This window comes from Astyanax mexicanus, chromosome 2 (assembly GCF_023375975.1).
Source record: "Astyanax mexicanus isolate ESR-SI-001 chromosome 2, AstMex3_surface, whole genome shotgun sequence".
NCBI classification, from domain to species: domain Eukaryota; kingdom Metazoa; phylum Chordata; class Actinopteri; order Characiformes; family Acestrorhamphidae; genus Astyanax; species Astyanax mexicanus.
In genome coordinates this window covers 31740502-31764550 of record NC_064409.1, presented here as the reverse complement: position 1 = coordinate 31764550, position 24049 = coordinate 31740502, and positions in this window count along the sequence as shown.

Here is a 24049-nt window from a genome sequence, read left to right as displayed (position 1 = left end):
AGCGAACACTGGCCATCGAGAGAAACGAGTGTAAAACACCTACATATTCTACTTATATTGGGTCATTGCAATCATGATTGAACCCCCAGTTCCAGTTAAAAGAGCACTGATGGACCCCAAGTGGTACAGCGGGCTAAGTGCTGCCTCTATGATCAGGAGATCACTGGTAAGAATGCAGCTTGCCATCAGCTGCCAGAGCCCTGAGAGAGCACAACTGGCCTTGCTCTCTCTGAGTGGGTAGAGGGTGTTCTTTCCCCTCATCACTCCAGAGGGTGATGTCGATCAGCACAAGGCATATGTGACCTGATGTAGCGAAACTTCCGAGTGCGCTGTGTTAAAAAAAGAGGCTGTGGCTGATTTTACATGATTTTAATTTCCACACTCTTTGTGTTCTACTTTTTCCTGCGTTGACTGACACAGAATTTAAAGCACTCACATAGTAGGCAATATATTGGTTTGCTTGCCTTGTTACAACAGCCTGACCATTCTGCCTTTTTAAGTCAAGTCGTTTTATTGTCAATTCTGCATATGCACAGGACATACAGAGGATTGAAATTGCATTACTTTCCTTCCCAAAGTTACAGCAAAAAAACATAAAGCAATAGTTAAAGTGATAGAATGGGTGCATAAAGTTGTTTAAAGGCACAGTTGTAGGGGGGTTCAAAGTGGTTATGACAGTGCAAGTATAAGCAGTAGTGCAGGTTTGGGGTGTATGAGTACACATCAGTTCTTGAAGTTTTTGAAGTTCCTGTTTGGGGGGTGGGGCTTGGGGGCAGAGAGTTCAGCATCCTCACAGCCTGGTGGATGGAGCTGTCTTGCAGTCTGCTGGTCCTCGCCCCGAGACTCCGCAGTCTCCTCCCTGATGGCTGCAGGCTGAAGAAGCTGTGTAGCGGGTGGGTGGGATTTCCTGCAAGACGGAGGGCTTACTGTGTGAGGCGGGAGCTGTACAAGTCCTGAAGGGAGGGGAGAGAGGTGCCAACAATCTTCTCAGCTGCTCTCACGATGCGCTGGTGGGTCCTGCGGCAGGATGCTGTGCAGGCCTCGTAACACATGGTGAAACAGCTGGTTAGCATGCTCTCGATGGCCCCTTTGTAGAAGGTGGTCAAGATGGGGGTGGGGGCTCCAGCTCTTCTTAGATCGCAGAGAAAGTAGAGACGCTGATTTGCCTTCCTGGCCAGTGATGCTGAGTTGGTGCTCCAGGAGAGGTCCTCTGTGACGTGCACACCCAGGACTTGGTGCTGCTCATAATTTCCACAGCAGTACCGTTGATGGACAGAGGAGTGTGCTGTGTGTGAGTTCTCCTGAAGTCCACAACAATATACTTTGTCTTCTCTGCATTCAGAGAGAGATTGTTGTGTGTGTTCCAGGAGGCCAGGCAGCTCACCTCACAAACTTGATGAAGAGGTTTGAGGTGTGTAATGCTGTGCAGTCGTGGGTCTGCAGAGTGAACAGAAGGGGGCTCAGCACACATCCTTGGGGAGGCCCTGTGTTCAGTGTGGTGATGCTGGATGTCTGGATGCCGGAGGTCTAACAGCCAGTTGCACAGTGAAGTGCTCAGCCACAGACTGTCCAGTTTGTGTATGAGCTGTTGGGGGACAATTGTGTTGAATAACAAACTGAAGTCAATGAACAGCATTCTGACGTAGATGCTGTTCTTGTCTAGGTGTGTGAGGGCTGAGTGAAGAGCCATGGAGATTGGCATCATTGGTCATGCGATTTGATATAAATGCAAACTGGTAGGGGTCCAGGGACGGGGGGAGTGAAGACTTGACGTGGTGCATGACTAGTCGTTCGAAGCACTTCATGAGGATGGGGGTGAGTGTAACTGGACTGTAGTCATTGAAACAGGATAATGACACCATCTTTCGGACAGGGATTATGGTGGTGGCTTTGAAACATGTGGGAACCACAGCCTGACTCAGAGAGGTGTTTCAGATGTCCGAAAAAACCACTGCAAGTTCCTGGGCACAGTCCTTCAGTGCACGACCAGGAATGTTATCAGGGCCAGGAGCTTTTCGAGCATTGATTCTGCTGAACGCTCTCCTCACGGCATCCGGGGACAGCGTCAGTACCTGGTCACCAGAGGGAGGGATGGATTTCTGGGCGGGTGTGTTGTTGAGTGGCTCAAACCATGCAAAGAATTTGTCCAGGTTGTTCAGCAGAGAGATGTTGGTGTTACAGGTCTGTGGAAAGGGTTTGTAGCCTGTGATGAACTGAATTCCCTGCAACAGGTTCCGTGTGTCTCTGCTGTCACTGAAGCATTGGAATATCTTCTTGGAGTTATGTCTCTTGGCTTTCCTGATGCCGTGGGACAGGTTGGCCCTAGCTGTCTTCAGGACTCCCTGGTCTCCTGCTGTGAAGGCAGCATTTTCAGCCTTCAGGAGCTTGTGGACCTCTCCTGTCAGCCATTTATCTTTACAGACTGAAGTTAGTTAGTCATCATTTATTTGAAACATGTTTCACATCAATTTGTCTGAATCAAACAATCCAGATTTGGATCAAGCTCATAGGTGCTTTGGGGCATTTATTTATTAATTTATTTATTTAATTTAGTAATACTGGTAACAGTCTAAATTCTGTGATCATATGTGTATCATTTTGCCCATTATCTCCTGTCCTAAACTAAAGTAACAAACGTCTTTATAAGCAACTATATGTAGGGTAAATGATAAATGATGTCTATCTTTTTGTCAAACTACTCCTTTAACTCTTTGGAACCTGTATGTAATCCCACAATTATATTCTTTACCTGCCATAAGTATATATAAATATGAAAATTAACTTAAATTATACAAACACAGCATAGATTAAAATAAACCAAATAATTTCACAATAGTTTCTGGATTAGGGTTAATAACTGAATTATGTAGCTAGGATTCAAAGATTAAAGGACATTCAATTGCCAACAAATAAAAAAAAGGGATTATTTTATCTCCAAAGAATCCTTTTTGTTATCTTTAATTTAAGAGTTTAGCTCTTTCTCTGTTCCACTGTTCCGTAGAACATCATCCTCCTCATTTGATACATGCTTTTCTAAACCTGGGCTTTGTCAATAGGCTTAAACCTTTACCATCACGTCAAGGTTTAATATTCCTGAGTGGGCTCGCTATAGCAGTTTAATGCCTCGGTGGCTTGTACACTCTTCACTGAGCTCAAATGGCATGAATAAATATATGCCTTTCATGCAAGCCATGGCCCATGCTTCAGGACCACTCACCTGTATAATTACAAATCGACAAAAGGCAAAATTGATTGTTAGAAGTGAAAATGCGCATACTAGGACAATTTTTGTTTACTCCAGCTAAAATCAATACGGCTGATCATTCTGTTCTGTCAGTGGATGCCCACCAGAACACGTCTTCACTGTGTGACCTTTGTTTTTGTCTCCTACTGTATAGCAATTAGATAATAGATGATTATTTTACTCATTTGTAGTGCTATTTGCTTTTGATTTAAAAGTGTCCATGCAAAAGGAGTGTAGTTAAATGGTGAGCTTTGCGTCATCACTTGTCATTTGTCTCATGTGTCTTGCCTCTGTCCTCTTACCAGGGGTGTAACAGTGCTGCTAATTTCCAGATCATCTACTAGAGTTCATGTGAAAGTACCAAAAAAAGAAATTTAGTTTATAAATATAAAATTGTGGTTTTCTAAATTGTGTGATGTGAAAAGTATTCAGCCCCCATTAATCAATACTTAGTACAGCCACCTTTACTGCAATTACAGCTGCAAGTCTTTTGGGGTTTGTCTTTACCAGCTTTGCATATCTAGAGACTAAGATTTGTGCTCATTCTTCTTTATAAAACAGCTCAATCCCAGCCAGGTTGGATGGAGAGCAATTTTCATGTCTTTCCACAGAAGCTCAATGTGATTTATTCCAGGACTTTGATTGGCTTATTCTAACACATGACTATTCTTTGACCTAAATCGTTCCACTGTAGCCCTGGCTGTATGTTTAGGGTCATTGTCTTGCTGGAAGGTGAATCTCCTTCCCAGGGTCATGCGTTTTGCTGCCTTCAACAGGTTTTCTTGCAGGATTGCCCTGTATTTAGCTTCCATCAACTCTGACCAGCTCCACTGTCCCTTCTGAAAAAAAGCATCCCAACAGCATGATGCAGCCACAACCATGTTTCACAGTGGGGGAGGTGATAGTCTTACTTTTCAGCCACACAAAGCACTTTGTATTTTGGGCCATTTGACCACGTTTGGTCTCATTTGATCACAGAACCTTCTTCCACAGTTTGCTGTGTTCCTACTGGCTTGGTGAAAACTGCAATGGCACTTCTTATGTCTCTTGTGTTTCTTTCAACAATGGTTTTCTTCTTGCCACTCTTCCATAATGACCAGATTTGCATGTCACACTTTTCTGATTTTTATTTGATTGAAATTTTAAAAATCAATTTTGTTCTACTTCAAAATTATGTGCTACTTTGTGTTGATCACTTAAAATTTCAATAAAATATATTTAAGTTTGTGGTTGTAAGTTGATACAATGGGAACAGTTAAGGGGTATGAATGGTTTGCAAGCAATGGTATAAATCAAATTACACAGAGAGCCCAGTATTGCAGTAATTCTATCAATTTTGTGACAGGTAAATCATTTACTTGAACTTATTCTAATGATATTGTCCTTTGTGTGTCCTTCATCAACAGTTCTATTGAAAAGATATTAAAAACAATTAGTCAATAAGTTATCAAAGTCACATTTGAATCAAAACTATCTGTATAATTTAAAAACAAGATCGTTTTGCAACAGATGTTATGTTAATAGTGTGAGGCTTTCGTTCAGATTTTCTTTTGATCATTAATTAAAGCCCTCAGCCTGTTTAGTTGCATTTGTTTGTTGTGGTAAAGCAAAGCGCCTTATCATTCCCTATTGTTCTCCAAGAAAAACACTGAATAAATTCTGCATGGAGTGATTAAATTTTAACAGTAGGGTCAAGAGCCCTCATTATTTTCTCTGAAATATTAAAAACCTGCTAATATGTCAGAGCCCAAAACGCAGTCGCAAATTAATTCTGTGAGAAATGTTTGCACTGAAATAAACACAGAATTAAAAGGAATGAGCCTGGCCAAGGAGAGAGAGAGAGAGAGAGAGAGAAAGAGAGAGTGAGAGAGAGAGATGTGAAAAAAGATACAGGTGTGAAAAAAGAGAGAAAGATTTGAAAAAGAGAGAGAGAAATGTGAAAAAGAGAGTAAGGCATGTAAAAAAGAGAGAAAGAGATGTAAAAGAGAGAGAGATGTGAAAAAAGAGATGTAAAAAGAGAGAGAAAGGTGTAAAAAGAGAGAGTGAGAGAGATGAGAAAATAAGAGAGATAAATGTAAAAGAGAGAGAAATAAGAGAGAGAGATGTGAAAAAAGAGGGGGGGGAAGAAAGAGAGAGAAAGAAAGAGCGAGAGAGTCTCAAGTGTTCAGCACTAAGGTGTATCACAGGTGTTTTATCGCTCTAAATCTTCTTCATCTTCTTCTCACACAATGACTCATCTCTCACAGCTGGATCACCTGCAGTTGTGTTTACTCCCCTTCCTCCACTCCATTATCATACTGACACCATTCCTATGATTACACACTTCATTCAACAGGTACACACACACTGGTGTTGTATAGGATCTGAATGGTTAAAGGTATTACAAATATATTGTTTTATTAGTTCATCTTTACTAAAAAGCCAATGCACAGCAAATTCAGTTTTTTGGAATAAACTCCCTGAGAGTTAATATCAACTCATTTTATAAGTGTATATGCTTTAGCATCTAATACACTCTATAACAGTAAAAGTAACTCTTTTCTGGGAGTTGGCCTTTTAACTCTGTTCTGGAGTTAAAATATTTATCCTGTTTAGAGTAAAATCTTAATTTTAACATAAACTCATTTACTGCAAAAATGTATGTTATTAAACTAATATTATTAATAAATATAGTTTTTTTTAAAACCCTGGAACATTTAGGAGAATGCCAGGATTTTTTCCTTGCATGGCAACTTTAACCCTGCATTGTAGTTTTCAGTGCATTGGCAGCACTTTGTCACACTTTACAGTGCAGAAAAAGGCAACTTGCTCTTATAGCCAACAACATGTCAGCTAGGTAAACAACCATTATATGAAGTTTAATGAAATACCCCATAGAAGGAGCCCTGGTGGGCAAGACTTCACACTGATGGTAGGCTAGGATTGGGGGACACGCCCATTAGAGAGTTCAGTCACGCTCCTCAACACCTTAGAATAAACTCTGAAATACTGCACCACCAAAGAGTTCCCCTCAACTCAACTTGTAGTTTAAGTTGGAGAATAAACTTACACAATTTAACACTTCCACACATTTTGGTTTAACTCCAGATTTTTTTAACTCCAGAAATTTGCTGTGTGGCTACAAAAATGAAAAAAGCTATACATAACTTAGTAAATATGTCCAATGAAACAATGCAAAGCAAAATTAGATTAGATAAGCAAAAATGGACATCAGTTTAAAGTCTAGATTTGCACACTTTATATATGTTTTGCCTGAATCTGAATAAAAAAAGGCAGAATTATTAATTAATATAAAATTATGCCTTTTATAAAATTGCTAGGAGGTTCTGTCTATCTTAAACTGAATAATAAATCCCTCTCAGTCACACAAAATATTATAATCAATCTCTACAGTACTGAGGCTGTATTCGTCATCTGTATAGTTTGCAAATAGAAACATCAGGTGTTGGTTGTGGTGGCAGTATAGCTCCAATCTATAAAATTATTACTATTATTATTCAATCATTCATCATAATCCAGAAACTATTGTGAACTTTTAAATATAGTCATTGCCAAATGAAGAGCTTAGCTGTAACATGGCAGTCCATCTCCTACTAGGAAAAGGTAGAGTAACTTCTTGCTCATCAGAGTTTATCATCCTCCTAGTCTGTATGCAGACCTTTAACATGAATAAGCTGACCTTCTATCAGGTATAGTTTTTTTTGACAGAAAAGGCTGTCTAATCATATTAGATTTTTTTATGTTGATTTTGAGAAAAGAGAGTGATCCATCTAATGTAACAATACTAACAATGCAACACTTACTTCTCACTCAAATCATGTATAAGGTGGTGCATTCACAGCAAAAATGGCAGAATTAAATAAACACTGCTAGTGTTCACTTACTAACAGTGTTGATTTAACACTAGGGAATTTACTGTGTGATATCTGTCTAGTGTTCCAGTATAGTAGGAAGTGAATAAGGACCTCAACAGTAGTCTTTAGCATTATCTCTTGTCCTTTGCCTCCTGAATATCATGAGCACTTAAAGGATCTACAGTCCATGCACTGTTTAAACTTAGATCATGTTACACATATCAAAAATAAACCAATTAGTTTGAAAAGATGGTAACTGTGGTACAGTGATCAGATACACACACTCCAAAACAGGTTGCTTATAACAATGCATAAAAAGGGCACCCACAACTAAAGTGTTTTTAAATCAAGTAGACACACAGCCTACTGAATTACAAAGAGGACCAAAGGAAATAAATTATGCAGTCCTTCTGACTTTAGTAACAGTGATTAAAAAAAAAATTAAGCTCAGTATAATTCTGCCAGGAGTCTCTAATGCTACATCCAATACATTGACCAATCATCAGCTTCTATTTTTACTTAAAATATAATTTCCAATCAAACTATAAAGATTGTGTCTGTATTAAAAGTCTTCATTTAGTATAATTGAGTCTGGAATCTTTTGGTAGAACTTAAAAAAGGTAGAACAAAAAGTGTTTGCCCCTCCAGGTAAACATAACTTAACTGTGATTCATCACATCTGTGTTCAATTTCACTATCCACACCCAGGCCTGATTACTGACAAACCTGAAATCACTTAAATATGGCCTGCCTGACAAAGTAAAGTGGACCAAATGATACTGAAAAGGCTAGATATCATGCCAATATCCAAATAAATTCAGGAACAAATGAGAAATTTAACCCACTTCTGAGCAAAAAGAACATTAAGGCTTGTCTCAATTTTGCCAGAAAACATTTAGAAAGATCCCCAAGACTTTTGGGAAAATACTCTGTTGACTGACAAGACAAAAGTTGTCCTGAACTTCCATTACACTGGGCATAAAAGTAACACCACATTTTAGTAAAAGAACATCATACCTACAGTAAAACATGGTGGTGGTAGTGTGATGGTCTGGGGCTGTATTGCTGCATCAGGATCTAAAAGACTTGCTGTGATAAATAGAACCAGGAATTCTGTCTATCAAAAAGTCCTGAAGGAGAATGTGCAGCCATCTGTTTCTCCCTGAGTAATAATAAAAACCTTCATTTAAAAATAGCCTTTTGTGTCCATGTGTGTTGTCGTTGACTAATATTTAAGTTTGTTTTTTTGATCTGAAACATTTAAGTGTGAAAAACATGCAAAAAATAAGAAATCATGAAGGGGACAAACACTTTTTCACACCACTGTAAACTGTTAACATGTTTTAGTTAAACCCTACTTAAGGCCAAGCCAACTAACTATTCTGCACATGCTCAGTTTGTCTTGACTTTGTTGAACAGGGTGTATGGAGAAGTCCTGCAGAGGTTTTTACATGATTTTGGATTTAATCACTTTCTTTGACATTGATGCTCCACAACCTTATACTGTTGCAATTCATAGTTTTTAACCTAGCGTTAACATAAAATAAATTGTTTGATCAACTAGGTGAATCTGTTATTGTTAAACATTTCACTGATACTAAATTCTAGGGTTGTCAGTAGAACTTACCATTTCAAATTTCCCAGAAGGTAAATTAGGCCAACTAATACATAATTACAAAGAATTCTTAAATAGTTCAGTTTTTTTTTTACAATGATGTATATGTAATACAAGTGATTTGCAACATAATAAGTTGGCACACGTTTTTAGGAGTGTGAGTTCACCTCAAAACTCCAAAAACAAGCGCAGAATTTTGCCTTGAATTTTGGGGTGAAATTTTAGCCTTTGTGTTTTAATATCACATCATGTACCAATCTCAATCTCCAGTCACAAATCAAATGGATGGAAGCGTCAGAAACATGGATCCTTCTCCCTTTTCTTTTGTTCATTAAACCTCTCATCCTTCCACCCTGAGAGAATCATGCAGAGTGGAGAGAGTGGAAGAAATGAGGTGGGAGGTATGTATGTGTTGGGGTTCGGTAGTGCACAGAGGAGTGCACAGGTAAACACTGAGAAAAATATTTAGTCTGGGTGAAAATAGAACCCTCTTTTTAGAACCCCCTGTTTACCTCAGCATGATCATAACTACACCTCACAAACTTCAGAAAGCTGTTTTAAATATTATTTGACATTTTGGTACTGGAACTGGAGAGAAATAAAAGAGATAGAAATCTACCAGAGAGAATTCAGAGAATTGTTCCATCTGAAGTGAGTGAAAAATGAGTGAATAACCGCTCTGTGCTCTGTGACATGCCGGTGCTATGTACCGAAAAACTAGTCTGAATATTAGTTTCTGGTTTTAGCTTGGAGCCAATACAATTATTTCACATTTTCGACAAAGCACTATTTTTTAACACATTCCCTGTTTTGTTTTGCTGCATTGAGACAAGGCAATCCTTGGCAAGTCAACCATATTGTCTGAGGCAAGGCTGTGAAAATTACACATAGTCAAGCCCATGGAAGAGCTCCTGGGCAAGTGAGAAAACCCCGACCCACCACACGGCCCAGTGCTCATGAGCATGACCGATTGTATTTTCTTTTTCATGCTGAAACAAGCGATGGAGGGGATCTCTGCCAGTCATTACAAACAGACAATATGTAATCATCTCCAATCCTCCTCATCTCCGTTCCCCAGTCACAGCGGCCGATTAAACCTCTTTTGGTGCTGTGCTTGACCTCAAATTCCTCTTTCATTGTTGGATATCAGCACGCGCTTCAGCCACTAGATGATACACTCGCTTTTACACTCGCGCTGCCAGCACTAAGTGATCCAAGACTCCATTCTGAGGCCAGATAAAAACTGTCTTTGACTTTCTGCCCCATTTCGATGCATATAAATGAGCTCCGTGCATGGAAAGTGCTGAAAATGTTGCTGACCTGAAGATGTGAGGAGGAGGTGGGGGTATAAGCTGGAGTGAAGATAAGTTGGCCAGTGTTTTTATGGGCCCATTCAGACACCATGGTATAAGCACCAAACACAGCGGGGCTGCATCTGGCATGAGCCTGCTATGCAGACGCAGCATTAGCGCTTTCATGATAAATGACCAGGAACCTCTTGTTCCTCACAGAAGATTCAAATTGGCTAAAAAGGAACAGTCCAAACACATGCAGCAGTTGTTCGTTCTTATCTGCGTAACTTTATCTATCTGGCAGCTCTACTTCTTGTCTGAAGGGTTTCTGTGGCAGATGAGTGTGTTAATCACAGAAAGCTGAGAGTACCGGGCAGGGCTGGACTGGGACAAAAGTTTGGCCCTGGCATTTTTGTTTTAGACCGACCCCTCCTAATTAGCGGGGCACAACTGACTTGTAATTTAAGTACAGAGAAGCATAATGTATCATCAATATATTAAATATAAGAATTTTATTGTCTATTATTAACTCCACCATTTTTGTCTGCTCTGTGTAGTTCAATTGATTTGTTTATCCTTTTTATTAAAATCATCTCTCATAATGTGTATTTTTTGAATATATCTGAAATAACAGCTCAATTCTAATTCTTCAGGTTAAACGTGCTTCCTCCTTTAAACAGCTATAACATGTATTTATATCAGGCTACAAACAGGGCTGCTTTATGAACTGTCTTAAAAGCATTTGACACTGTTTTTCTCTTATTTACTGTGGGCATACCTTTTGCTAATATTACTTTTATATATATTTTATGCTTACTTTAGTCATGCTTAAATTGCAAAGCTTTTACTTATTATTTATCAGTTTTAAAATCTGTTATTTTACTTGTTTAAATGCTTTTTAAAACATGTTGAACCACAGCATAGAGGCTACAAATTCAAACAGCAGCCTTTTAACCACCTTTAACCTAAATTTCTAAAATGCTATGATGCAGCCTAACATAGACGCTTAATGCCTGCTAATCCAGCACTTCTCAGTCTTGCTATGTAAATACCAATTAATATTTATACTACCTCAAAGTCCCAGTGTTATCTGTTTACGTATTACACTTTCCCGCTCAGTCTGTCCCTCTTTTGTTCTGTCACAAGCCTGCATCGCTGGCTGCTGCTCTCCCTGTCTGTCTTCTGCTCCTGTCTTCCCAGAGGACACGGAGGCTACAGCAGCGAACATGTCAGTGATTTTTACACATTTTGTTTTATCTACAGTGAGAATTTTTTGTTTCTCCGCACCTACTTTCTGCGGCCTCGGTTTCTCCGTGCTGCCTCTCCTTTAATATGCGCGCTCAACCCTGAACGTATAGTGGGAGTTACAGCTACACCATGGCTTATTGTTAGAACAAAGTAGCTTATTTTTAAATATTTTAAATCTCTTTGTAAGTGTGATAAAAGGTGGTATAATCTGATGAGACATTTGACTTTTCCATATGGTAAAACTGAACTCAATTACAACCTTAATCATATACAGTACTTTACCTAATTACAGCTATGTTGATGTGTGCAATATTTTTTTAATGTTTATAATGTTATACATGCACTGTAATAAAGTCACTCCAACTTCAAATCATTAACCAACTCATTTCCTGGCCTTTTTGAATTAGTACAACTTTATGGCTCATTTGTTTTCTGCACTTACAAAATTAAGCTGACCTAACAAGTCTTAAATGTAGCTAAACTTGAATTATTGAATCACTTGAACACAGAATTTATCAAAGTTCTTTTATTATTATCTAATATTTTCAGTTGGCTGAACTTCATATATTTAGTTGAGGTAATTGAAAAATGTATGCCAGACTTGCCAAATAAAAAATGTGTTGAAATTAGTTGTTAAAACATTTTTAGTTAGATTAACAAACTCAGAAAGTGTTTGTTGTACATGTCAACAGAAAAAACACTACTAAACTTAACATTTTTTATAAAAATATAGAAAAAAATATTAATTGGGTCAACTTAACTCAGTCAACTCATCATTTTGATTTGACTCAGTTAAGTCAAATATTGTCAAGTATCGTGGGCTTAAACAATTTTAGTTTATTTATTCTATATGGTATTCTCAGCATCTTAAGCATATTTTCACATAACTGCCAACACAATACTGGAGCAGCAGAAGAGTAAACTCTGTAAGGAGTGATTTCTGCAGCTCCAAGCCAGCATACTGTGAGAATCAGGATTACAGAATAAAGGTGACTTGCTCTTACAGCCTACAACACAGAGGCCTGGTAATCAACACATATATAACACAAAAGCACGCTAGGATAAGGTAGCTTTGGACAACAGACAACACAAAGATGGTAAGTAAGGGAGTGGCCACACCCAATATGGAAATATATGATGCCAGGAGCCTTATGGGAAAGCTGTATGAACCAACACTGTAGAAAGAGCAATGACGTGTAGTATACTAAAACTTGCTTGAAATCACATAATTTCATTGGCTCAATAAGCAGGTTGAAGTTTTCTGAACTCATTTTATTGAGTTGTACTTTATTGAGTTCACTCAACTTAACAATATTAGCTTTTCTGACTAAAACCCAAAATCACTTTTTAGAGTGTGTGGAATTCAGTTAGCTTTATAAATATTTGGATAGTGAAACAATTTTCATGATCTGGGCTCTGCATGCCCCAACACTGGATTTAAAATGAAACAAATGAGATGGAATAAAAGTGTAGACTTACAGGTTTAATTCAAGGAGTAGAACAAAAATATCCTACACACTAAGAAAAGTAAGTACAGATTTGTACTTAAAAGAGTACAAAGCTTGTCGCTGGGGCGGTACCTTATATTGAGGTACAAAAAAGTACCTTTCAGTGAAAGTCCTTTTTTGTACCCATGGTTTTTGTGCCAGTAAAGATTATGAAGATTATCATCAACTTAAAACTGTGTCAAATGTGTCAAAAACTTGATGATCCAAAATTGTCTGGCTTTCAAATGAAAAATGTGCAATTAAAATATATATTGTTTATTAGTACAGTAATACAGAATACAGATTGTACCATTTGGCTGGTTAAATGGTACAAATTTGTGCTTACTGCTGTTAGGAAAGACTTTGTACTTCAAAGGGAACAAATCTGACCCTGTAAAGACCAATATTGTACTAATGAGGGTACAATTATAAAGAGTGTACCTTTGAGTACCAAAAAGTACTCATATCGTACCTCTGTTTTTTAGAGTGTATGAAAAACCATCTTTCTACAAAGCCTCCTCATTTCAGGGGCTCAAAAGTTATAAAGCATGAATTATAAATAATACATTTTAGAGAATTATTTGCAAGCAATGACTGCTTAAAATCTGGGACCCACTGACATCACCAAACCCTGGGTTTCCTCCTTTATGATGATTTGCCAGGACTTTACTGCAGCTGTCTTCAGTTGTTGCTGGTTTGTGGGTCTTTCTACCTTTAGTTTTGTCTTAAACAAGAAGTAAAATCAAGCTCAATCTGGTTCAGATCTGCTGATTGATTCAACCACAGCAATATATTTCACTTCCTTACTATAAAAAAAAACTCCTGAGTTGCTTTTGCAGTATGTTTTGGGTCGTTGGCCATCTGTATTGTGAAGTATCGTCCAATAAACCTTGATGCATTTGGTTGAATCTGAGCAGAAAACAAATCCCTGTGCACTTCAGAATTCATCCTTCTGTCACATCTTTAATAGTTTAATGCTGTTCCAGAACTGGACTGGCTTCTTTAGATGTTTTTTGATCTAATCTAATCTGGTCTAAGTGTAATCTGGTCTTTCTATTAATGGTTTTCACCTCAAGATGAACCCTCTGTATTTGCTCTTATAGGGTCTTCTCTTTATGGTAGACTGGGATACTGATAAACCTGTACATAAGGATATAAAGATCCACTTATATTAAAATGAAGATGTACCAACATACTGCACGATTTGCATTAATAAGACAATGCAAAGCATTAAACTAATTCCAGCTAACAGAGAACATTATAGGAACCATTTTCATCTTTTTCACTGTTTAAAAAAAAAGGATTCCAGGAAGCTTAGCCTGTAACATTACAGAAATAATGTTCCAGGAACATAAAAAAAAATTGTTTGAACCACAATGTTGTTCGAATGTTTCTCACATAACATTCCCAGCTAAATGAATGCTAACATTATTTTAACATTAAAAAGTAACTCTCCCAAAACTAAAAATACAAACATTGACACATGTTCCTGCAATGTTACCAGAATAGAGGAATAGAACAGTCAATAAAAACTTTTCATGAACATCCAGAACTCATCTAAGAATGCAATTGTAATGTTCAGAAAAAAAAAATAAAAAAAGGTTTTACTAAGATTATAATCTGTCATATTCTAGATTAATACTGGATTAATAATAAAGCCATCCAAATTATGAAGAAAAACATACAGAATTATTTAGTAAACAAAAACTTTTGAAACAAAACAAAATATCTTTTATATGTTAGATTCTTCAAAGTAGGCACATCAGCTTTACACATTTTGGCATTTTCTCAGTCAGCTTTATAAAGTAGAGTCACCTGGAATACATCTGATGGTTTTAAACACATTAAGAAGGCAATACATTTCAGCAATCAACTCTTGACAAGGCACAGCTGTTAACTGCTTTGTCAAATTTGATGACTTGAATTTATTGTCTCTTAATGTGTTTGAGAGCATCAGTTGTAAAATTGTGAAGAGGTAGAGTTACAGGTATACAGTGAAAAGCTCTATTTGAGTAGTGTTCTAATTCATATTTAGATCATTTAGAAGTACTCAACTAAGTAAGGAAAAAAGAATGAAGGTCAATCAATCCAAAAAATCTAAAGAACTTTGAAAGTATCCTCAAGTGCAGTCACAAAGACTATCAAAAACAGTATGATAAACCTGGCTCTCATCAGGATTGCCCCAGAAATGGAAGACCAAGAGCTACCTGTGTTGCACAGCATAAGTTCATCAGAGGTACCAGCCTCAGACTCTCCCAGATAAGAGACACCCAAATGCTTTACAACGATTCACGTAATGAGAGAGTGTGTTCATAGTGTGACTACAACATTGAAGTGAAACAATTATTAAAAGTTAAATATACTGAAAAAATTATATACCGTACTAAAAGGAAGCTTTAATACCATGATGAGGTGTAGTAGAGCCTATATGTATATATTTATAGTCTATTTTCATCTGTAGTTTTGAACATTAGCTGATTAATATTAACTGATTGCCTTGCTAAGATTTTGGAAAACATGTCAGATTTAGACGGGTGGTACGGGGCTACATGAGTTTTCAAAGGTCTGAGTAATTAAAGCCAAATTGTTGTTATTGTGCTTTTCATTAGTGCCAGGGCAACACGGTGGCTACATGATTTAGCCAGGCAGCAATTCAACGCTAATATCCCTTTCCTTTCCATTACAAAGGCTGTGCTGCTCAGCGCAAGCAATTATTCAGCAAATGAACATGGAAAGTGGGCAAAGCCTGTTATGTTCTGATGAATTACGCCAGTGCATAATTTGTGTGGTAATTAAAGATGGGAAGCTCTTGTCTTGACTGTGGACATAAATCACCCTTGCGTAGGTGTCTCTGGGTATGTTTGATGTGCTCATACTTAAAAGCTGCTTTTGTGCTCAGCCTCTTATTTGGATTTGTTCTCTCTGTTCTCTTCCTTCCATGTCCACATTCAAATTGAGGGCAAGGGTTTACGCTGACCGATGGCAAACAACAGCATGCCTTTGTTTTATATTCAGTCCAGCGTGTTTCAATTACTTATCTTTCATGTAAAGGAAGGAGATAAAAACACCTGTATGTTATTAGTTCAGCAGCATTTCCTCAAAGTAACAGAATTCTGATAACAATGTTTTGAGAGTGGATGCGTGCACCATAAATTAAATCTAACCAAAACAGCTCCAAAAACTCACCCATCCATAGAGCCTTGGTTTAATTGTGTTTTTTAACAGCCGACGCTGTTGGTTAATGAAGACAAGCGTGCTTATTTTTTTGTAGATGTTGCTCCACAGGGATTTAGCCTTGTTATTTAAAGTGCTGGGTGAACTGAGAGAAATATGCATGATATAACATGAATAGTAGTGAAGACTGCTTGTGCACATGTTATTAGAGTGATAGTGTTCCATAAATAAATAAATAAAGCTTAGAGAAAGCTTTAATTAATGTACAGTTATGTTCTTTGCAGCTACGAAAACACTGTTATATTTTCTAAATACATAATACTGTCACAGGTGTCCCCGGGAGGGAGACGAGGAGACAGACGCAAGTGCAGGTAGGGCGAAATAAATAATTAAATAAATAAATAAGTAAACAAAGAAACAAGGAACAAGTAAACACGTAACAAAGATAAACGAATAACCAATGACCAAAACAAACCAGTGAAACTAGAGAACATAAACTAAACAAACAAGAAGTACTAATGATAAACAAACAGGGACTAAATAAACAAAGAAACAAACGAGGGACTGAATAAATACAAAACTAAACTGGGCAGGGATATATACACAAGGAAAACAACAAGAATCTAAACTAGACAGGGAATAACTAAACTAGACAAGAATGAATAAACTAAACAGGGCGAAAACAAAGGAAAATATCAGGGAACTAGAAATAAACAAGAAGATAAACAAAAAACAAAGGACAAGGGCTAAGGCTATGAAAACGAGGACTGAGCTAGAGAACACGAGAACGACAAAACAACACAGGTTAGTGCAAAGACCGACGAGGGACAAGTGGCACAGGGGATCTATTTAACCAAACAGGAAACACACTAGAATTGGAAACACCTGGGGAAGGGGCGGAGCTACAAATGAGACATGTGGTGGGAAACTACTGAGACAGGAGACACAGAGGGGCACAGGTCACGTGGGGAAAACACACAGAGACATGAGACAAGGCCAGGACGTGACAAATACTCTTTAAGTGGATGGAATGCATTTATTTGTCGCAAAACCATGAACATATAAACAGTCATTTGCCCTTATTGTAACTCAAAAATTAGCGTAAATTGGAGCACCAAGTTTCTGATAAATTGTTATACAGTTGTGATGGTCCACTAAAAGAGTATTGTACATGAGATTTCTGCCAGAGCTTGTTTGTTTGCACAGGCAATTCTAGCCATATGCCACAATCACTACACTGTTCACTGTGGGTGGAAACGTATTCCTGGTTCACATGAGAAACTGTGGATTGTGAAATTTGAAAGGCCCACACAGCATCAGAGAATCTACAAACCAAAACAAACACAGGGGGGACCCTATACTAAATGTATAGCACATGTATAGAAAGAACCAACACTGACAATAAATACAGAATTAAATACAGCTAGACTTCTATATGCCAGAATCTCTATGACATAATTAAACAATAATACATGAGAGGGAGTGCTATAACATGTAATATTGGCACTGCTGAGCTGTGGCAATAGGCACGAGGCAGAGTACTGTAGATCCGTTAGACATGTCAGATTCTATATGACATAATTAAGCAATATTACACAAGAGGGAGGGCTATAACATGTAATATTGGCACTGCCAATAATATGATACGTTATAGCGCGAACCTCGACTGTATTATTGCTGTTTATTGAAATAATTTGAGTTAAAGAGGACGAGAAAATACAATATGTTTGGTTATAAACATTCTGTAAGATAAAACTACAACTCTTAACCCAAATGAAGCTGCTGATGCTATACAACTCTCCCTTCATTTGTTTCTGACGAATCCATAAAAACGGCATAGAAGCTTTTTTTAATATTAAAATCTTGTTCTTTAACCAGGATATGAATACATTAAGACCCCAGGACGTTTGTTTTACTGTATTAACTTTGTTTTTCTGCATTTCCAGTTCATCCAGTTCCAGTTCGACTTATTGGAGGTAACAGGCTGATCATTTATAGCTTCATCATCTAGTTTCAGATCAAAACAAATGCTTTTGAAGCAATTTTGACAATGTTCCTGCTCTGCTTGTAGCTGCGCTGTTTGGCTTGTAAGCGCTGCATCATTGCTAGGTTACCTGTATGTGGCAGAGTAATACATGGAGAGCTTCGGTTGCAGTGCATTACCGACTGATAACAGCACTCATATAACGCCTCTCAGCCAATTACACTGCAGGGTTGGAACTAACTGCAGTATAATTGGAGTTTTAGTCCTTTATCTTTGTTTCATATAAGATTTGACAGTTCACACTCGACACACTTGGCAGTTCTTTGATATGCAGAAGATGTGGCCTGTTGACCTGCAGAGGTGCAGCAGTAAAGCTTTTCTACGCAGGAAGTCTTACAGCTTTGACTTTCCTCACCTCAAACTCTGGTCTTGCTCAAATAAAGTCATATAATGAGGGAGGGCCCGGCTTAGAGAACAAAGCAGAGTCTGGAGGCCCATGAGAGAGCAGTAGAGTCCAAAAGATTAGGGACGTCAATCCTCCCAACTCACCCTCCCTGCCTCTCGGGGCTGCAGAGGAAATCGTAATTGAGCGTATGGCAGCTTTCATTTTTGAGCCCTGGTTGAAATCAGGGTGAAGAAAGAGATATCCTGTGTAGGGATTCGTGTTATCTGCTCTCAGGAGGAAAAGTTCTCTGAGTTATAGGATTTTAGTGGTGAATTTTAGTGAACCCTGAACTAAATTATTTTTAGTACTAAAATTAGTTTGCCAAAATACTGTCATTAATAGGCTGCTTTTAAATCAAGCACTAATTTACTACCTTTTTATTTAAAAACTATTTGGAAAAAGTAATATAAAAGCTTATTGCTTATAATAAACCTTAGTGTTGGTCTGAACTGTGAATAGTATTATTTGAATAATTTCTTGGTTACATCAAATACTCTTAAAAACCAACATATATGTAACCAAGATGTGTTTACTCTGCTAAAAATCCAGCTCAAGATCAGCTCGTCATCTTACTATCTCTTTACCAGCACAGGGTTTGCTTTTTTCTAGATGTCCAGCTAATCTCGAATTGGATTTTTAAAGAATCAAACATGGAGAAAACAGGAGGGACCAGCCTAACAAAATTACTCCAAAAGGGCATGAACAACTCATCCATCTTGATGATCCCCAGGTTTTTGGGGAACTTTCTTGGAAGGCGTGTCTCTTCTTAAACACTTAAATACTAAAACGCTTTAGTGTGTGGACAATTTGCAGCAGTTAATGGGACCATACATTTTGGTCTCTACCAGAAAATCCTGAAGGAGAATGTCCAGCCATCAGTTTGTGACCTTAAGCTCAGGCGTACTTGGGTTCTGCAGCAGGACAATGATCAGAACCCTCTGAATGGCTTAAAATGGTTTTGGAGTGGCCCAGTAAAAGTCTGATTGAGATCCCGTGGCATGATCCTAAAACAATTCTGTAAAGAAGAGTGGACCAAAATTCCTCAACATAAATATGAAAGACTTACTGCCTGTTATCACAAATGTTTGATTGCAGTTCTTGTCGCCAAGGGTGACACAACCAAGTTATTAGGTTTATGAGGCAAACACTTTTATACACAGGGCCAGGTAGGTTTAAATATTTTTGCCCCTTAATAAATAAACATATATATATAAATGGATGGAGGGAAGATGGATGAATGGATGGATGGATGGAAGATGGATGATCACAGCCATCAAACTAAGCTGAACTGCTTGAATTTTTGTACCAGGAGTGGCATGAATTTATCCAAAAGCAGTGTGTAAGACTGGCGGAGGAAAACATGCCAAGATGCATGAAAACTGTGATTAAAAACCAGGGTTATGCACCATTATTTGGACATTTAATAAACTTGCACAACATCAGTTATCAGTTATATATTAAAGTGACTCTTACAAAGTGCAGCAGTTGCCACAGCTGGAATTGTATTTTTATTTTCTTCTGTATTACTTTATAGAAGCTCACTGTATGAAACAAATAATAGTTATATAGTGCAAATAAATGACCTATTACAGTGTCTTCCACTCACTAATGACTAGGACTGCATGTGCAAAGAGGCTTGTTTTTGTGTCAAATATAATAAAGCCTCCAGAAGAAAGAGATGGAAGAAGCTTGACATGTCTAACAAAAGGTCTTCAGATTCTTCAATCCTTCAAGCTTGTTCATGGCAAATGTGATGTTTGTTAAAATGTTGCGTCTTTTGGATCTGCCCTCTTTTCATGATCAACTTGTTGTCAATCTTCTTGTCGTTAGGCTATTGTCTCCTCTGCACTGCGCTGCAGGGTTGGTGGTGAGTCATGCATTTTATTAACTGATAACAATAGGCAATGGGTGGGTATAAGGCCAGCTGGAAGGGCCAGAGGACTCTTCTGAAGAATGTTTAAACTGGACACCTGCATTGTGATCACTGTGCTTTCATTTCAGTAATGAAATGAATGTTGACATCTAATTACAAGGCTGTTCCCCAAGCAGTTTCCACAAATAATGACTGCTGTAAACACTGCAATGCCTCCTGCAGGACACCACAAGACAAACATAATTGATTTATTCATCTGCTATCTCAGTAAGCATGTAAGCATGTGTTATGGGTCTGAGATTTTTTTTTGTTCTTTGTGTTTTCTTGTTTTGTTCTGTGGGATCCTCACAAGCTTTGGATGGCATTTCTCCTTGTAATACAGAAGAAGAACTTCACTGTTCTGGAGTATGCATTCTTTTAATAAAACAAGGTTTCTTCAGCCCACTCACAATCCACTGGGGTTCCCCAGGGCTCGGTACCAGGACCCCTTCTCTTTTGCATCTACACCACCTCTCTAGGCCAGGTTATCCACTCACATAGCTTCCACTATCATTGCTTTGCTGATGAAACCCAGCTCTATCTGTCATTCCTGCCTGATGTTTGCTATAACCAGGAACCTGGGTGTTCTGGTTGATGACCAGCTCTCCTACACGCACCACGTTGGCTTAGTTGCTCAATCCTGCCGCTTCGCGCTTTATAACATCAGAAAAATTCGACCGTTTCCGACGCAACAAGCCACCCAACTCCTGGTACAAGCAGTCGTCATCTAACTGGCCTCCCGGCCTGTGTAGTAAAACCACTCCAAATGATCCAGAATGCAGCAGCACGTCTGGTCTTCAACCAGCCAAAACGGGCTCATGTCACCCCGCTGCTCATTGAACTCCATTGGCTACCAGTTGCTTCTAGTATCAAATTCAAAGCTCATAAATACAATCGCCTACAAGGTGATGACAGAACAGGCTCCTTCCTACCTGCACTCGCTCCTGAAGGCTTACGCTACCTCCCGGCCGCTGCGCTCCTCCAATGAACGTCGCCTCGCTTTGCCAAACAAACATTCACACAAAGCAATCCAGACTGTTCTCATACAGAGTTCCCCAATGGTGGAACAAACTACCCTCCACTACCAGATCAGGAGAATCTCTCACTTTCTTTAAGAGACTCCTGAAGACAGAGCTCTTCAAAGAGCACTTACTCTCTTAATACCTCTAACACACTAACTACTTCTAACCTCATTTCCTTCTTCCCTCCTTCATTTCTCTATCCCATTATTTCCCTTTTACCTCCTTTAGGCCCTATCTAAAGATGTTTTTACCTTCTATTACTTTTGTACTTCACTATTGTAAGTCGCTTTGGACAAAAGCGTCTGCCAAATGTAATGTAATGATGACACTTCAATCTGTGTGTGGATATCGCAGTGCCTTTGAACTAAACCTATCCAAGACTGAACTACTGATTCTTTCAGGAAAACAGTCCATTTAACACAACTTATTAAATTCAAAGCTCTTACGAGCTTCTGGTGAGATTTGCTACCCATTGATATGTGCTGTTTTACGACACTGCGCATGCGCCTACCAACATTTTTTTTATATATGTTTTCATGTTTTTTATGATAATTCCTTACGTTTTTTTGGGGGAGCATTAAACAAACTTCTTTCATGTAAAAAAAATATAATAATAAAAATAATAATAATAATCTATAAAACTATATAACAATATATATATATAAAACACGGTTTTTAATCATGTATGCCCTTAAATTTTTTAACCTTTACCTGATACAGTGATTTAGCCTATCCACATATCCTACTTAGGCTTCTGCTGAGAGCATTTTCTAATAAGGTTTTTAATATGGTGCATTTTTATTTTTTTTTGGTCTTCTTTAACTTTTTACAAATGAAATACTGCTAGGGTAGCACGATTTGACCAGGTAGCACAACTCGATAGAACACCGGCTCCCTCCTACCTAAAGACTTACGCTATCTTCCGGCTGCTGCACTCCTTCAGTGAACGTCGCGTCGATTTACCAAACATTCACACAAACTACCTTCCACTACCAGATCAGGAGAATCTCTTGCTATCTTTAATAAACTCCTGAAGACAGAGCTCTTCAAAAAGCACTTACTCTCCTAACACCTCTAACACACTAACTACTTCTAACCTCATTTCCTTCTACTCCTCCTATTCTCCTCTATCCCACTATTCTCCCTTGGCATCCTTTAGGCCCTATCTTAAATGTTTTGCCTTGGACTTCTATGTATGATAATGTACCTCATTACTTGTAAGTCCCTTTGAATAAAAGCATCCGCTAAATGCAATGGAATGTAATACTGTACATGTAATGTAATACATTTATATAATTTAAAAAAGGAAAAACTTCCAAACAAACAGAAGCACCACTTAAATAACCAATCAACTGTTTGATGCCTCAGACCAACCAAATTAACCAGTAAAATTACAGTATTTTTTACACTATGAGGTGCACTTAAAATCCTTTAATTTTCCCAAAAATCGTCAAGGGTACTCAAAGGTAAGTATTATTGGCCTGTAGCCTGCTGCTAATCCTGTCTAGCACTGCTGGAGCAGCATTAGCATTAGCCGCTAACCATGCTAGCTCTTTCTTTGCTCTGTGGTACGTATATTGGACTGTAGCCTGCATGTTTACTGTGTCAAAAACAAGCTACATGGGTTGAACCTCTAGCTAATTAAATCTAGCTAATCGGTTAGGCGCTAATGCTAATGCTCCTGTCACCGGGGAAAGGACGCACACCAAATGACAAAAGAACTTTTTTTGGGTATTTATTTCTGATGTAGTTGTACTTAAAACAATAAAAATAAAAATGAATACACTGTAAAAACCCTAACTAAGAACACAGTACAGTATTTGGTAGTGGCACTAATTACAGAAAATAGATAAATAACATTAATACCACCTTAATACCATTAACAGAGCTCTTTTTATATTTGTTTTTAAGCTCACCTCGATTTACTCAGCTTTACTCAACAAGATTTGAGCATTTCATCAAGAGAACTTGGACAAACAGCTTCTGTAACCCAGAAAAATACAAGGCTTGACCACAAGGAGCACACTACCCCACAGAAACAATGCCATCTGCCTGCATCTAGTTGTGATTCATTCAAAATACATGTTTAGAAAGGCAATATAGGCATCTACTACTGTTATAGGCCAACTAAACCTTATATTGTTCAGTATTTCCTGATTTTTACCTCTTATTTCATTAGGATGGCTCTGGATGGATCCTAAAATGGAGCACCACCATTCACTGCAGCTTGAGCCTCCTTCTCTACCATGCTCTTAGCTCCTCCCTTTCCTCTCTCAGGGTGACAACACTTCTGATTGTGTTTCTTAAAGTTACAGACACACATTTTAAAGATGTATTCTCAATTCACCACCTGGCTACACTCCAGCCTCAGTGCTCGAGTAATTCGGAAGTCTAAGCTTCCTGTGAATAAACAGAAGCACTTTACTCACCCAAATAAACAGTTTTCAAGAGAGAAATCTGTGTAGATTAACATCCAGCACCTGTTTGACTTTAACAGAAAGTATTTTTTTATTACAGAGCTGAAATGAAAGCCTACACTCACACCAGCATCTTTTGAATAAGATTGTGTCCTTCTGTTTTAGTTTAGGCAAATGACAGAACATCACATCGCCACAGCTGACACGATGTGACAAGGACCGTCCCTACGATGCTAATCAGAGTCCTCCAAAATGGGCTTAAGGTCTGTTTAGGAATCCCTCTGTGTCTGATTAGTAATCTCAGTCCACACAGAGAATGCAGAGAAACCCAGAGAGGCCATTAATAGTCAGGGAG